Genomic DNA, 16,713 nt, shown 5'->3' with positions numbered 1-16,713 from the left:
ATTATTTTACTCCCTGGATTTATGAATATGTGTCCTTGATTATACGTGGGAAATTTTAAGGTTTATTTTACTTGTTCTGTATGCATTTTTTAGGGGAAGCGGTGGCTCAATGGCTAAGACACTGAGCTTGTCGATCAGAAAGGTTGGCTGTTCAGCGTTTCGAATCCCTAGCGCTGCATAATGGAGTGAGCTCCTGTTACTTGTCCCAGCTTCTGCCAACCTAGCAGTTCAAAAGCATGTAAAAATACAAGTAGAAAAATAGGAACCACCTTTGGTAGGAAGGTAACAGCATTCCGTGTGCCTTCCTGCCAGCCACATCCCCACAGAGACGTCTTTGGGCAGCGCTGGCTCTTTGGCTTTGAAGCGGAGATGAGCTCCGCCCCCCCAGAGTCAGGAATGACTGGCACATATGTGCAAGTGGAACCTTTACCTTTCATGCATTTTGTAACATCTCTAGTTAATAAGAATAGTGTTTTTCAACCTTGGTGATTTAAGATGTGTAGACTTCAACTTCCAGAATTTTCCACCTAGCAAGCTGGATAGGGAATTCTGGGAATTGAAGTGATCACATATCTTAAAGTTCACAAATTGAGAAATACTGAAATAGAGTGCCAGTTTGAATTTATGATTAAGGCAGTGGGATAGAAATCAGGAGATCGTGAATTTGAGGCTTCTTTTTGGCATGAAAGCCAGCTGGGTGGCTTTGGACCTGTCCCTCTGTCTGAGCTCAACCCACTGGAAAAAATAGGAAGCAGGTCTATTAATTACGTCTGCTGAGTGTGTGTGTGTGTACAGGGGGAGAGTTGATAAAAATATAATAATATCAAAACTCCAAACTGAATTGATTATTTAAATTGAATCAGGAAGTTTGTACCAAAAATATATCAAATTATGCTGGGGGGAAAAGGGGGGGATCACATGACATATTACTAAGCATCTTTTTGAACCCAGAAGTAAGTAATAGCAGACTTTTCTTCCTATCAAGTACGCATGACTTGAAGTGTAAACACAGTACATTATCTTTTAAAAAATAGGCCTTTAGAGCTAATTTATGTATTATTTAGGTATTAAAATTTATTTGCCGCCTATCTTGCCATAAAGCAACTCTGGCCAACTACAAAGGTTATGTTAGTTATGCTATTGTGTATGTTTTTTTTAAAACAATAAGTGTAGGAAACTCTTTGTGACATGGGTGACACATGTTGATACAGGTAGATAACTCTAATTCTGTTTATAGTTGTTCACCACTTCTTGCTTATTAAGTTTACCATTAGACCATATAGTCTAAAATGTACTATCTATCTATCTATCTATCTATCTATCTATCTATCTATCTATCTATCTATCTATCTATCATCATCTATCTATCTATCTATCTATCTATCTATCTGATATTTATGATCAAACTACAATGACAGGAGACTTCTTGTTTTTGCTTAAAAAGCTATGTCTCCAGTACACATTCTTTTAATAACCACATTGATATCACAGTGAATTTCCTTTCGCTTCAAATGTCAATATTTGGCTATCCGATAGGAATTATGTATCTGAAGCAATATAAAATGATCATAACTAGGGAACATGTTGCGTAAGAAGGCCAATATGCATTTAATTCACTAAGCGTGACCTTAAAAAAAGGGAATTAAAGAACACTTGTTACACGATCTAGGTAATTGATGTTATCAAAGTGATTAAAGAGAAGAAGGTAAGCTGTTTCTTGTGACTGGCCTGGAATGAGAGAGAACCAGTTTAAATCAAATATGGTTTCTTATGTCATTCATCAACCCAGGAGCTTCTGAAGTGAATGATATTTTTTAAATGGGATGGTTCTGCGATTCCAAAGGGGACAATTGAAGCTAGACATGGCCAAATTGCCAAATTAATCCACTGGTCATTATGTAAAAAATATGATTTATCTGTATCCATAAAGTCATGGGAACATAAAGTGAAAAAAGTTGTCAAAAATGAGAAGGTGAAGATCTTGTGGGACTTTAGAATACAAACAGATCATCATTTGGAGCACAACACGTCAGATAACACGGTCGTAGAGGGTCAAAGTGTACAGTTTATTGATATCGCTGTTCCTGGAGATGCCAGAGTCGAAGAAAAAGAACTAAAAAATAATAATGAAATATCATGACCTGGCCATCGAAACTACAGGGCTATGGATGAAGCATGTAACGGTGATACCCATTGTCATTGGGGCACTTGGCACCATGTCCAAGAATTTTATAAGATACATCAACAAATAGCAGCTTCCTGCAATAACACCAGCGGAACTGCAAAAAACTGTGCTACTCGGAACATCTTATATTTTAAGAACGTACTTGGTTGATAGATGCTGGCAGCAAACCCTATCAACCATTGGCACCAGTAAATAGTATTTGTGATGCATTTTTGAATGTTCAGTTGGCTGAGTTTCATTGTCAGGCCTGTAGTTATATTCCTTTTAGGATCTTTGGCCTGCCACACTTTCTTATAATTTTCTATGCTGTTTCATTGGTGTAGTAGTTGGGAGGGGGGAATAGAAAGGAGTAGGATTGTGGAATGTATTGTTATGGATTTTCTTAGAAGCTCAAGGTCGTCTTTTGTCTCCGCACCTCGACACCTGGCCGGAAGAAGAGGGGTGTACATGCCAGCGTGGAAGATGAAGATTGGACCATGTGAGATGATGAACTTTTAACTGGGTGAACTCACAGGATGTACGTTAGAGTTGAAATTTCACAGCATAATGCCAAAATGTTTGTCTTATTAAATTGGAGTTTTAAGGATAACTTTGCCTTGGACAATGATTCAATTCTGCATGATATTTGGAACGCTGACATTCATGTTTAATGAATAAAGTAAATAACAACAATAATAATAATAATATAGTAATAATAACAATATAGTAATAGTAATTATAATCTGACTGCAAAAAATCACCCTACTTGGAACTGTGTTTATATTCAGACGTTACTGTTAAGTTTTTACCAGTCCCAAACTGTGAATTAAATTGAAGATTAAATCAATAAAATACGATGATGATGATGATCAATAATTGGTCAGCACCAGGTGAAGATGAAATACACTCAGCCAGGTGTAAAGCACAGATCAAGCTTATGGTAGCAGAGTTCAGACTACAGATAGCCCTGGAGGAGGAGCCAACATCGCGACGATACGGACGTGCGGTCTCGATGCTCTGAGACTGCAGCTGATACTTTTACAGCTGCGTGGTCCAATCGGACCTAAACCATCTCGCAGAGACGGAGAACAGGAAGAATATGTCTTGCTGATCTCAGGGACATCGCAAAGTCCCTGATCGATCCAAGAGAAGTTCTTCAAGCCAGCGACAAAAAATCCAGCCCTTAGGATGATGAAGTCGGGGCGGCTCCAAAATGGAAGGATACGGAAAGAGAAAGTGTTTCAAGCTAGTGAGGAATTTTTACTGTTTTAAAAAGAGACTGCCTATAAAAAACTTAAAATTAATTTAAATTGGAGAACAGAAGAAAGAAGCAGCAGAATTAAGTTTGGAATGGTTTTGGACAGTGGGTTATCTTACTTTTTAAGTGCTATCTTCATGGATGGAATTTATGCAAGCCTTTTAAAACAAATTGATTAAGTTTTCTTCTTCTATTTTTTTTTCTTTTATTATTCTTTGTAACCTATGGACTAAAATTCTCCTCTTTCATTACTGTGGGTGTTCTTCTAACTCATTCAAGAATCAGACTTTTTTTAAACTTGAAATACAAAAAAGATACAAAAAGAAACAAAGAGAATTGCAACAATAACACTGCTACTCGGAGGCTGGAGGTTTGTGTATTGGAAACGAAGCACTCTTACTTTTCTCACTGATTATCCTGGCTTGGCACTCCAAGGTCTCACTGCTTGTTTATAGAGAGTGATAAGAAGAAAAGCATACAGATGTCCCTTTGAAGTATATCTTTAACCAGAGAAAAGTGAAAATAAAACTTTATTGTGAATCTATCTGTCAACGCCTAAGGCATTTCCATGACTACTATCACCTTGAGAAGGGGAGGGAAATTCCATGCATAGTTTTGGCCAGAGTAAAAGTCTCATATTTTTGTACTGGGATGTGAATGTGCATGTCTAGAACCCTGCTTTAACGTCCCGTTGGAGAATGTGATTAATGACCTCAGCCAGAGGGGAGGGGGCACAGGGGTAAAGGTCAGACGCCATTAAATGTGATTTAGTTTCAGCTACACAGAAGTCTGTGCTAAGATGTTAGTCCTAATAAACAAATGGTTTTACTTTGAATTTCATCCCTGCGCTCGTAAATTAATTAGGGCAACTCTTGGAACCTTCATACTATGCTTAATCTTGTTAAAACCTTCCAAGCTAGAGCAGCAGTGTTTGTTAGCTGGAGATAATGGCACAATTTCAACAGCAGAAAGAAACTTTAAGTCTGCAAAAGATATTCTTAGAAATACAGAAATTATCAAACACATATGAGAGGATAGAGAAGAAGTTGGAAGACTTAGAGCATTTAACAGTGAAATATGATGAAGAAGTTGGCGATGTTTATCAAGTGGAAAAAGTAGTGGTTAAAATCCTAAAAATCGAAGAGGAAAACGAATATAAAGGAATTAAATTTGCTGATATTTATGGTGATTGGTTTGTCTCTGAAAATGGAAAGAATGGAATACTGAAAGAGGAATTAAATGGAGGGGAAATCTACCCCAGATGGCAAGATACAGAAGAAGAAAAAACAAAATAATTTATGCATTTAAAGAGAGAAATTTTATTAGCAAAATCATTGATAAACTACTGACAATCAAAGATAAGCTGATTAAGGAAACAGAAGAAGGGCATCGAAATTACATGAGAGATTTTATAAGCAAGGAGTTGCTAAGAGGAGTCCATACAAAGTTGATTAAGGGGATGATTAGAGGACTGACACCACAAATGGCAGAAGATATGAGACTGTTTTGCTACTGGAAAGATACAGCTTGATAGATGGAAGAGTATAATTTAACCCTAGTTAAACTTAGTGAAATTTAGTGACAATAGATATAGTTAAATAAATAGTTGACAATGATAATAATGTATACAATGTCTAGTGTTATGATAAGTAATAATTGGATATGAATTTTGAATGGTACCCATGAAAGGAAGATTAGAAATCCTTTTGGATTATATACAAAGGTTAATAAAAAAGAACTAATTTAGATACAGTTATGTCTTGATTATTAGGGGGGAAATGTTATGATACAGGATATAGTTAAATAAAGGAGGGATAATGATAACAATGTATATATATATGTATGGATACAACATAAGGAAACTGGATGTAAATTGTAAACAGTGATTTGGAAAGGAGGATTGGACAATTTTGTTATTAAATATTATGGATGTTTAGCTAGAATAGGACATAAGGATTCAGTGTTATGGGAGGATTTTAGAAATAGTAAATGAAATGCCAGTATGTGGATATGTATTAAATCTTGGTATATTCTATGATGAAGGACGTTTAAGCAATAATAGTCAAATGAAAATGGAGGTATGTTGATGGTAACATGTATAAATATCTGAGTTAAAATACCTGAGTTAATATGAATTATGTTTGTTGACTGTGGAAGCCTTTTTGTAACCAACTGATACACTTTCTACAGTATGTAAAGAAGGAAGATTTTATGTGTTGTGTTTGTTTTGAAAATTAAAAATAAAAAAAAATTATTTTTAAAAAAAGACTACAGATAGCCCAATCCAACCATATAGTCCAAGTTGTCACTCAAGTCATCTTGTCACCCTGCTTCCCAAGATAATTGAATTATAAGTGAATATAAGTTCACTTATATGCAAAGTACCTACAAACCTTTTATGGTGGCCTGTGGGAAGTTTCTCAGTCCTGTTTGTCTCTAAAGGAAAATGAATAATCTTGAACAGAGTTAGTTAGAACTTTCCTTTTTGTCATATTCTACATTCTTCTGGACACCCCCAATCTTTGTGAATCCTTTTGGAGATGGACAACTGTATAAAATTCAAAGCATCATCAATAATTGATTTCCATGAATTTTCTACTCTTCACTCACCCTTGGACTCAACTTTTTAATGTGATAAACTCCTTATCTGTCACTCTAAATTAGCACATCCACTTGAGACATATCTATTATGAAGCTGCTTAAGATAAAGCAATCATTTTACATTTTACATTTTTTCACTCTGAAAAAAGAAAAGTTTAGGTCACAGATTGGTCTCCAAAAACTGTTCATATTTACTTATAGTGGTCTTCTTTCTCACATTTTAAAAAATCAGACTTACTGACTCATAATCACTTTTTTTTAAAAAGGAAGAAAGGAGTTTGTGGACACATAAATGTTTCATCTCACTGCTGTTGATTTTTGTTGTTATGAATTCATTGGAACAGTGGGTGTGTCATCCTTTCTTTCAAAGCAGGAATGGCATACAATGTATGCCATACATAAAAGTCCCATTGTTTTAATCTAGTAATGCATAGATGTGTATAAATTAAGATACCTAAAACAGTGCTTAGATTTCTAATAGTAGGATGTGGAGAGAGAGAAAAAACCAAGGAAGAAAGATCAGAAGGGAACTTAAAAGAAATGATCTGAGGAGAACTGAAAGAGCAGGCTGCTGAATCTGAAGCTGGAAGACCGTTGGAAACATCGTCATAAGCAAGATACATATAAACCATAAGATTTCATCAAAATGAACTTAATTTCTGCTTAGGTCCAGTGAACATTTCCATGCACCTCTGTGGCTTGCTATTGCCATCTTCCAGAATTGTGGTTGCCAGTCCAGAATACAATCCTAAGATTTTCTGGTGATCTTCCATTTGATTCTGCTTGATGTTCACTTGCTGTCATCTAATATACTTCAGAGAGAGAAAATAGAATGTGAACTTATTATGGGAGGGAGAGCCTTACAGATAAATGCACTTCCAAAGTATGGAGATCCTGTAAATGGATATCCTTCCCTGCAATTCTATAGTTATGTTCCCGAAATTCTTTCCTGGCATATTTTCCTTTCTCTGCCTATGATACCCTCAACTACCTTGAAGAGGCATGGACTTTGGTTTGTTGTCCTTCCTTCCTTCCTTCCTTCCTTCCTTCCTTCCTTCCTTCTGCTCTTCCTTCCTTCCCTCCCTCCTCCCTCCCTTCTCTCCCTCTCTCCCACCTTCCCTCCTCCTTCCTTTCTTTTCCTTCTTTCCTTTCTTCCTTCCCTCCCTCCTTCCAGCCTTCTTTACTATCTTCTTTCCTTCCTTCTCTCCCTCCCTCCTTCCTGCCTTCCTTCCTTCCTTTCCTCCCTCCCTACTTTTTTCCTTCTTACCTTCCCTCCTTCCTTCCTTCATGCCTTCCTTTCCTCCCTCCCTCTCTCCCTCCCTTCTTTTTGATATTGCCTCTTCCCAATGAGCTTCATCCATTTCTGGATAATACAGGAACTCACCAAATGCACTGTGAAAGGAATGAGTCCTAAGAACTTCCAGTTGCTTCTGCTCCCCACCACCACCACATGCAAAATAACAAAGCAAACATCCTTAAATCAGTTTTGAATCATTTCACCTAACTTACAAAAATTGAAGAGGGCTTTCTCAAGATTTTAAGCAAATGCAGAAAGCATCCTTGATGTACCTTCCATTCCACTTCTTGTACTTTTCTATGGATATATAAGACCTTCTTACAGAATCACTCTAAGCAATGAAAAATGGCTACTTTCACAAGGACTATTTTATTCATGCCAACAAGGCTTTTGTGTTTTTCAGAATTATCTCTCACGTTTTTAGAAATTAACTTTGGAGAACACGAGCTGGAAAGGTTATCAAATGATAAGAATTTTATTGGATCTCTGTTTAACAAACTCAGTAGACTTGTAATAGCTAAACAACAACAAACAAACATAACCAGTTTGGTCTAGTGGTTAAAGAACTATACTAGAAACCAGAAGATTGTGAGTTCTTGTCCTGCCTTAGGTATGAAAGCCAGTTGGATGACTTCAGGTCTCTCAGCTCAACTCAACTCACAGGTTATTTTTTTTGGGGGGGGGGAATAAAGGGAGGAAGGATTATCAGATATGTTTGATGCCTTTAATTATTTATAAAAATAATAAAGCAGAATTGTTATAAAGATTTAAACTGGATAAAAATATCTTTGATTCTGCAGATCAAAAATGAATTTTGAAGAACAGTTATGTACTCATGATGAACATCTTATTGCAAAAATATATAAAATATTATTGAAGTTTAACCTTGAAGATGAATATAGTGAAAGATTGTATGAGCAAAGCATTCTGGTTATATTACCTTTATCAATGGGAATATATATATTGATATATATATGTATTGATATTTATATATATATATATATATATTGTTATATAAATTGGGTTTGTTTTTTGGACTGTTTCTAATTTCCTTTTAACTTTTGTACTATGTGTTTTTTAATGCTGTACGCCGCCCTGAGTCCTTGGGAGAAGGACTAATCTAATAAATCCAAATCCAAATCCAATCCAATACATATATAGAAATACAGCCCAGGTTCAAATCCCAGTAAGGGTATGGCTAGCTGATGAGAGCTAAATAGCTTGAAATAGATCTATACTAGTCTCCCTTTATTTATTTATCAGCACAAATACAACACAAATATAAAAAGGCAACATTAAAAATAAAAATATGGTTTTCTGCCTGGATGATCTTCAGTAATGAGCCGAAGGACAGAAAGGGGAGTAGTGAGCTCCCTCCCATATTTGGGCATACCAGGGGTTGTAACACAAATACATACCTATTTCCCTGGCTCAGCTGATAAGGAGGAGAGCCTGTGGCGAATATATCTGCCTAATATGTAATACAGCCCAGGTTCAAATCCCAGTAAGGGTATGGCTACCTGATGAGAGCTAAATAGCTTGAAATAGATCTATACTAGTCTCCCTTTATTTATTTATCAGCACAAATAAAACACAAATATAAAAAGGCAACATTAAAAATAAAAATATGGTTTTCTGCCTGGATGGTTTTCTGTAATGAGCTGAAGGACAGAAAGGGGAGTAGTGAGCTCCCTCCCATATTTGGGCATACCAGGGGTTGTAACACAAATACATATACATATACATATACATATACGTATGTATGTATGTATGTATGTATGTATGTATGTATGTATGTATGCATGCACAAGGTTTGAAATTTAGCTTGAATTGTAGTTTTAAAGAAAAACTTTATGATGAAATATCAATGGTATCTAACTCCAGATATATTGTCAAAATGTATATGGGAATCACAAATAAGTGTTGGAAATGTAATCAATTTGTATCATCTTTTATGAATATGTAAAAAGGCTAAGAAATGTTGGAATCAGATATTGTTAGTTCAGAAAATTTTGACAATGGATGTAATTTTACACTGGAAGCTTTCATTTTAGGGATGACAAATAAACAGTTGGACTTTGGACATTGCTTTTTATATATGATAAGGCTATTTTATTTCCAAAGATGGAAAGAAGAATATATATATAGCCCAGAATGACAGAATGGATTTCAAAATTAATGGAACAAGCTGAAATGGCAAAATTCACTGCTTTGCTCACAGACAATAATTTGACTAAATTCCATGTGAGTTGGAGACCATTGTTAGATTTTTTTACAGGATAAAGAATGAACTTTTGAATCTGGGATTTGTACATTGCATTGAATTTAACTAGAAATGTTGTAGCTTTTTAAATGTAAGGTTATTTACTTTTGATAGTTTACATCTTTTCTTTGAAGAAAGAGAAGAACATTTTATAAATGCTGGTTTTTAATATGTTGACTATTAGTATTTTTAGATGTGTTTTTAAAAGGTAAAGGTTCTCCTCGCACATATGTGCTAGTCATTCCCGACTCTAGGGGGCAGAGTTCATCTCCGTTTCAAAACCAAAGAGCCAGCACTGTCCGAAGATGTCTTCATGGTCAGGTAGCCAGCATGACTAAATACCAAAGGCGCACGGAATGCTGTTACCTTCATATCAAAGGTGGTTCCTATTTTTCTACTTGCATTTTTTATGTGATTTCAAACTGCTAGGTTGGCAGAAGCTGGGAGAAGTAGTGGGAACTATTCGGTTGATAGTAAGATGGGCAGCATACAAATTTAATAAACAGAAAAATAAATACATAACTAAAACAAGAACTACTATTAATAGTTCTAATACATTATAGATTTGAATATGACTGTAATTTTAGGAAAATTAAGTATTTTATTCCAGAGGAAAATTCAGAGCTAGATTGCCAAGCATGGCTTACTAAAATTCAATACATGCTAAAACAAATTTAAGTGCCAGTAAAATAGCTATGGACATGATAGTTTGGGGGTGGGGGTAACTCTCCCTCTTCCTTTGGTACCTTAAACTCATTCTTATTTTGCTTAATGATTAATCTAGAGCTGACAATATCGTAAAACTTTCAAGAGAGATGCATCTCTCCAGAGGAGAGAGGCACTTCATAATGGAAGGTAATTTCAAGTTAATAGGGGCCCAACAAGCAAACATGCATACAAATAGGTAACCACGTCTCTTTTCAAACCAATTATCACCTAATTTTAATTCTTTGATGAAAGAATCCTTGCATTTGAAAACCTTTCATTGGCCCCAACCAAGGGTGAAATCCAGGAGATTCTGACAGGTTCTAGAGAACTGGCAGTGGAAATTTTGAGTAGTTTGGAGAACCAGTAGCAGAAATTTTGAGTAATTTGGAGAACCAGCAAATGCCACCACTGGCTGGCCCCAGAGTTGAGTGGGAATGGAGATTTTGCAGTTTCCCTCCCCTGCTATACCCACCAAGCCACACCCACAGAGTAGTAAAAAAAATGAGTTTCACCACTGGACCCAACCCAGTTCAGTCTAGCTCAACTTATTTGTTAGTTACAACCTTTTACCTTCTTTGTTTTTTTTTTTAAAGTAGCTCTTTTACCATCCATATTATGGTCTGTTGGAAATCTTTTTTCCAGATTTCTCCCTTTTGCCTTCTGTTGTATAAGCAGTTTTAAAGGGTGGAAGCTGGACACGTCAATGTTTTCCTCCATGGTTCTTTCCCAATCTAACATCAAAGGGTGCACCATCGTCTCAATCATCATTTAAATGGTTTATCACATGATAATCTGGCAAAGAGCAAGGAAGTTTTGTGAGGCCACTTCTGATGGGTAGGTGTGGCAGGCGGTTATTGAAATAGGCATTCCTGGGAGATGGCAAGCCAAGTCCTAAGGCAAAAAGTAATTATTCCAAAATATGTTCATTCTTTGCCAGCTAAAGCATCTTTCCCAAATGTTTTGATCTGTTGAAGATCTAGAATCTAGAACTGATAACAGAAAGTATGAAATGCAACAGCAAAAACAGGCTGGTAAGTTTTAGTGGAGACAAAGCATCAGAATATACATCATTGTTATGATTATTTGGTGTGGTTTTTTTTACCTTTTTAGTGAAAGGAAATAGGCTCCAGTAGTAGATAGAATAGCTACTATCATCTGCCTGCCTGCCTGCCTGCCTACCCGCCCGCCCGCCCATCCATCCATCCATCCATCCATCCATCCATCCATCCATCCATCCATCCATCCATCTATCTATCTATCTATCTATCTATCTATCTATCTATCTATCTATCTATCTTTCAAACACAGCAAATGTTCTCTAATTTCTATCTGCCTTTTTCTATGTAATACCCTACTGTTCTTCTTACACAGTAGTTCTCAACCTGTGGGTCAGGACCCCTTTGGGTGTCAAATGACCCTTTCACAGAGGTCGCCTAAGACCATCGGAAAACACATATTTTCAAAACAATATGGAAAACATAAAATAATTTTATGGTTGGGGGTCACCACAACATGAGGAACTGTATTAAAGGGTCGCGGCATTAGGAAGGTTGAGAGCCACTGTTCTAACAGATGATGTTATAGCAGAAAGAGGGCAAAAAGTGAAAGAGATATTGGGAATCAAGGTCACAGGTCAGTATTACTTGTGATTAAAAAGTAGTTCTGTTATGAATCATTTGGCATCAGAGGTAATCCATAAATCTGTTTTTATGTTTTTATCAAAGGAAACCAGCAGTGGGATTCACTTACCTTCCCTACCGGTTTGCAAATATGAGCACATGCGCTGCATCTGTCTATGTGCACCACCTTCTGCACATGTGCAGTGATCATGCATTAAGGTGGAATGGGTGGGTGGAGCCTCCCACAGCTGCTGCTACCAGTTCACCCAAACCGTTCACCCGAACCGGACAGAACCGGCTGAATACCAGCTCTGGAGGGAACCTAAGGTCATTTCAACACTACAGATAGTCGTCGAGTTAAAACTCTTTCTTTAGTGACCATTCAAAGTTATAATGGCACTGAAAAAAGTAAATTGCAATCAATCCTCACATTTAAGACCATTGTGGCAATCCTACAAATCATGTGATCAGAATGTGGGTGCTTGACAACTGCTGTGTATTTACTACAGTTGAAGCATCCCGAGGTTATGTGATGACTCTTGGTGACCTTCTCAGGGGCCTAAAGACAAGAAAGTCAATGGGAAATGCCGGATTTACTTAAGAACTGCAGTGATTCGTTTAACAACTGTGGGGTGGGGGAGTTGTACAATTGGACGCAACTCACTTAACAACCACCTTGCTTAACAATGGAAATTCTGTTCTGAATTGTCGAGGACTATCTGCACAGTAGCAAGTGAGAGTATCTTCTAGCGTCTTAAACCACTATTGCCTCAAAATAACAATCATTTGATTGGTATCAATTAAAATGACAACAATTGTGTCCCAAGCTCTGCTCCTTGAATGGGCATGTAATGCCTTACCGATTCTTCCCCAGTGGCCTCTTCTTCCTCAACAGATGTTGCTATTAATTAGAAGGCTTTTACAATGCAAGAGGGTTGACTCTTCACCCTGTAGCTTTAAAATGTTGCTTGCAAAACAAATCCTGTTCTGTATTCTCTTTCAGTCTCATGCAGTTCAATAATACTCATTGAGGGTTGACAGTTCGGTCAGTAGCTAACTCTTCATTCTCGCTAATTCAAATATTTCATTTCCCTGTGCGGTGAAGGGGTTGCAGCATACAAAAATGAGTTGCCGCTTAGTCACTGCATTACCTTTTCTCATCGAAAGGTTTAGCTCTTGATTCAGAAACTAATTTGTTATTTTCAAGGCTAGCCTGACCATTAGACAGAGAGGCCAAGGTGCAAAAAGGCTAGGAGCAGAAGAGGAAAGCTAGAGGCCAAATATTGTGGGAGTCCATCACTGGACGTTTATAAGAGATTGGATAATCATTGGTCTGAAATAATATAGGACAAAGGTGTCAAACCTGTGGCCTGCAGGCCAGATGCATCATGTACTGACCCCACCCCTGTCCAGTTTAACAAACTGATAGGTCACGTGATGCTGCCATGACGACATGAACTTGACAGTATTTGTAAATACCGGTTCGGCGAATCAGGTGGGATTGAAAACCTTTAGCAACTGGTTCTCTGCCTGGTTGCTGAATGGGCGTGGCCATGGGGGCATGGCCTAGTCAGCTTCCTGCATCATGGTGGCAGGGGATTGGGTTCACCTTCCCCAAGCTCTGCAGGCTTTCCTTGAGCCTCCGGAGGTTGAAAACAGCCTCCCCTGAGCTCCAGAGGTCATCCGGTGGCCGGAACGGACCCATTTGTGGATTTTTGGTACTTCTGGTAGGCCCATTTTTCTCCCTCCCCACGCGTCAGAGGCTTTCCTCAAGCCTCCAGGATGGCGAAAATAGCCTCCCCAGGGCTCCGGAGGCCCTCTGGAGACTGGAAATGGGCCTGTTTCCAGACTTCCAATACTTCTGGTAAGCCAGTTTTTCACCCTCTGAGAGCTTCCATATGGGCCCTGCACTTACATGGCATCCAAAATAGGCTATGTGGAGTCTCCTGGGAATGGGGGGCAGGGATAGCCAGTCCTTGTAACTACTGGTTCAGCGAACCTGATTAAATTTACTGTCCAGTTCACCCAAACTGGTTCAAACTGGCTGAATCCTACCCCTATATAGGGTCTCCTGCTTCGGCATGGGCCAGAAGATCTCTTAGGTCCCTTCCAACTCTGTTATTCTCTTCTGTTACTCTGTATCCTGACATTGAAAGGCAGCTTCACTTTGAGGGGGGAAACTTAATGCAATCTAGTGGTGGAAGATTCAGACATCAAAGCAGGCACCTTCCCTGATATAGACATCAATTTACAGAAGTAAAAATCCTAAGCATACAATGCAAAACATAATTTATTAACTCATCACACAATATGGTGGCAGTAAATCAGAGGTACAGAAGAGCTAAGACACATTCAAGACAGCAGTGCTATTAATGAATATTAGTCACAATGAATATAAATTACATTCAAGTTAATCACAACAAAACTGTTATCCTTTTTATGGCGTCTGATTGGTTGCTAAAGGAATAAAATACTGGGGTCTTCCGTTATGTTCTTGCATTTTTAAATTTAGCTAGGCACTGAATCTGTGCACTGTTTTTCAGATTATAATGGATTGTCCCATACCTTTTACAAAATATCTGAAATCCCAAAGGAAAACAAAGTCCAGTTGCCCTTTGAAAAAGCAACTTTGGGACATCCATGACCTGGATGAGTGAGAATCTCCATAGACAAGGCATCTGAGATTGTTTTCTATGAAACAGTTGGTTGAGCCATATATGCAAATACATCATCTATCTTAGTGCCGGCTTGTTTTGGGATTATTTGATATCTTATGAATGTACTGCACACCCTTAAGCAACCACACTAATCAAGGGTATAGTCTTGGTCAGGAATTTCAAATGAAAATATCATTCATAATTTCATCCCACTGCACCTCTTCTAATGTGCTTCTCTTCAGGTTTCTGGCTTTCAGCTCTCTTTCCATGTATCATTCACCACATGAGGATATCACAGTGGGTTATTTAACTGTCAGTTTGAATTCTTGCGTGGTTGTTCAGAGCTTTTCAGTCTACCACATGACTAAGACTCTGATCAGTTTGATGACAAGCACATTTGCAGCAGTTGTGAGGAGGAAACCATTTCAGAAAATCAAACTGAAATTGAGAAATTGAAGGGAAAGCAGCTACAACACTGGGGTGCACCAAGGAACCCACAGAGGTTTGTGTGTGAGCATTTAACTTTTGTGTGCAATCCAGAAGAGTTGTTTCTAACGTTGCATATTTGAATGGCAGTAAGACTGGTTTTTGCACAAAAATTGAAAAATAAAGAGACTCCCTCTGAAGAAAAAATGATAGGTAAGATACTGACGTGTGCAGAAATGGGCAGACTGACTCTAGAGCTTAAAGACAAAGGTGAGGCAGAATATCACGAAATCTGGGACAAATGGTATTGATGGTTAAAAAGGAGGGAAAAAAGTCGGGCCAGAAAAAGGCAGACAAGTTGGTATTAAGATTGTGTGATAGGCAGGAATTGGATATGTATTTGTATGGTTAGTAACCGGTTAAAAAAAGGGATTAATGGACAGGTAATCTGACTGACTACACATACCTATGTATTGGATATAAAATGTAATTGTTGTAGAATCCAAAAACTACTTGGGAATGTTTATGGCAGAAATGTCGCATTATGTCCAATGTTTTTATGGTTTAATAAAACACTTTTTAAAATATTTTTTAAAAGAATTGTTTCTGACATCCAGAAAGCAGAAGTGCTGTCCATGCATGCACAGTAGCCCATGACTCACAACCATTCATTAGGAGACTGGTCAAAGTTATAATGGCACTGTTTAAAGTTATAATGATTTAGGAATGCAAATACCGTATTTTTCAGAGTATAAGATGCTCCGAAGTATAAGACGCACCTAGCTTTGGGGGAGGAAAACAAGGGAGGGAGATCTGCCTCTCCCTCCCAACAATTTGCCTCCTTGCACCAAACAGTAAACAGTACAGACAATATACACCTTGTAGTGTTACATTTCAGACTATACTGAAATATATTGTACAGATGCTGTACAATATATTGTACAGATGCTGTTGAAATTGATGTGCTTTCTGGAAGTATAATTATTCTCTGTTATTTAAAAGGAGATACAATAGCACTGGGCCTCTTCAGATTGAGCATTTATTTTTAAAAGCTTCTTCATTTTATTAAGTTGTCTAGAACAATAATAAAGTAGTCTTTAAAAAATAAGTCTAATAATTTGAATATTCTATAGGCATTTATAGTTACTGACTTATCTCCTTGCAGCAAACGGTCTGTTTCAGTTTAGCATGATTAGAAGAAGAAAAATCTGCCTCTGCCTCCCAGCAATTTGCCTGTTCCAGCAAACAGCAAGTTTCACTTTCTATTTCAGTTTAAGGACGGGGCTCCCGATCATCAGCTGTTTCAGGCTGCAGGGATTGCCATAGCCTTTTGCGTGTTGCACCTGTTGCACACGTGCCATAGGTTTGCCATCACTGGTCTAAGTGCTATTGCTATTCACTTAACAACTATGGCAAAATGGTGATAAAATGAGACAAAAATTCACTCAACAACTGTCTTGCTTATCCACAGAAATTTTGGGCTTCAGTTGTGGTTGTACATTCTGTACTCCATATGCAGAAGGCCATAGAGAGGTCCTTCAGAACTTATACAAAAACAATAAATATAGAAGCATACCTTAAATCCTGGCAAATGACAAGATTAAGAAGAGACTGAAGCTGACTCATGGGACTATAATAGGGAAGGGAGGAAAAACAATCAGACTTGCAAGATTATTTTAATATAGCTTATCTCAGTAAAGCTAAGTTGTAATGGAGTGTG

The sequence above is a fragment of the Natrix helvetica genome (genome assembly GCF_964273705.1).
Source record: "Natrix helvetica genome assembly, chromosome: 4".
NCBI lineage: Eukaryota > Metazoa > Chordata > Lepidosauria > Squamata > Natricidae > Natrix > Natrix helvetica.
The sequence above is the reverse complement of the archived record's forward strand: the minus strand, read 5'-3'. Positions refer to the sequence as shown.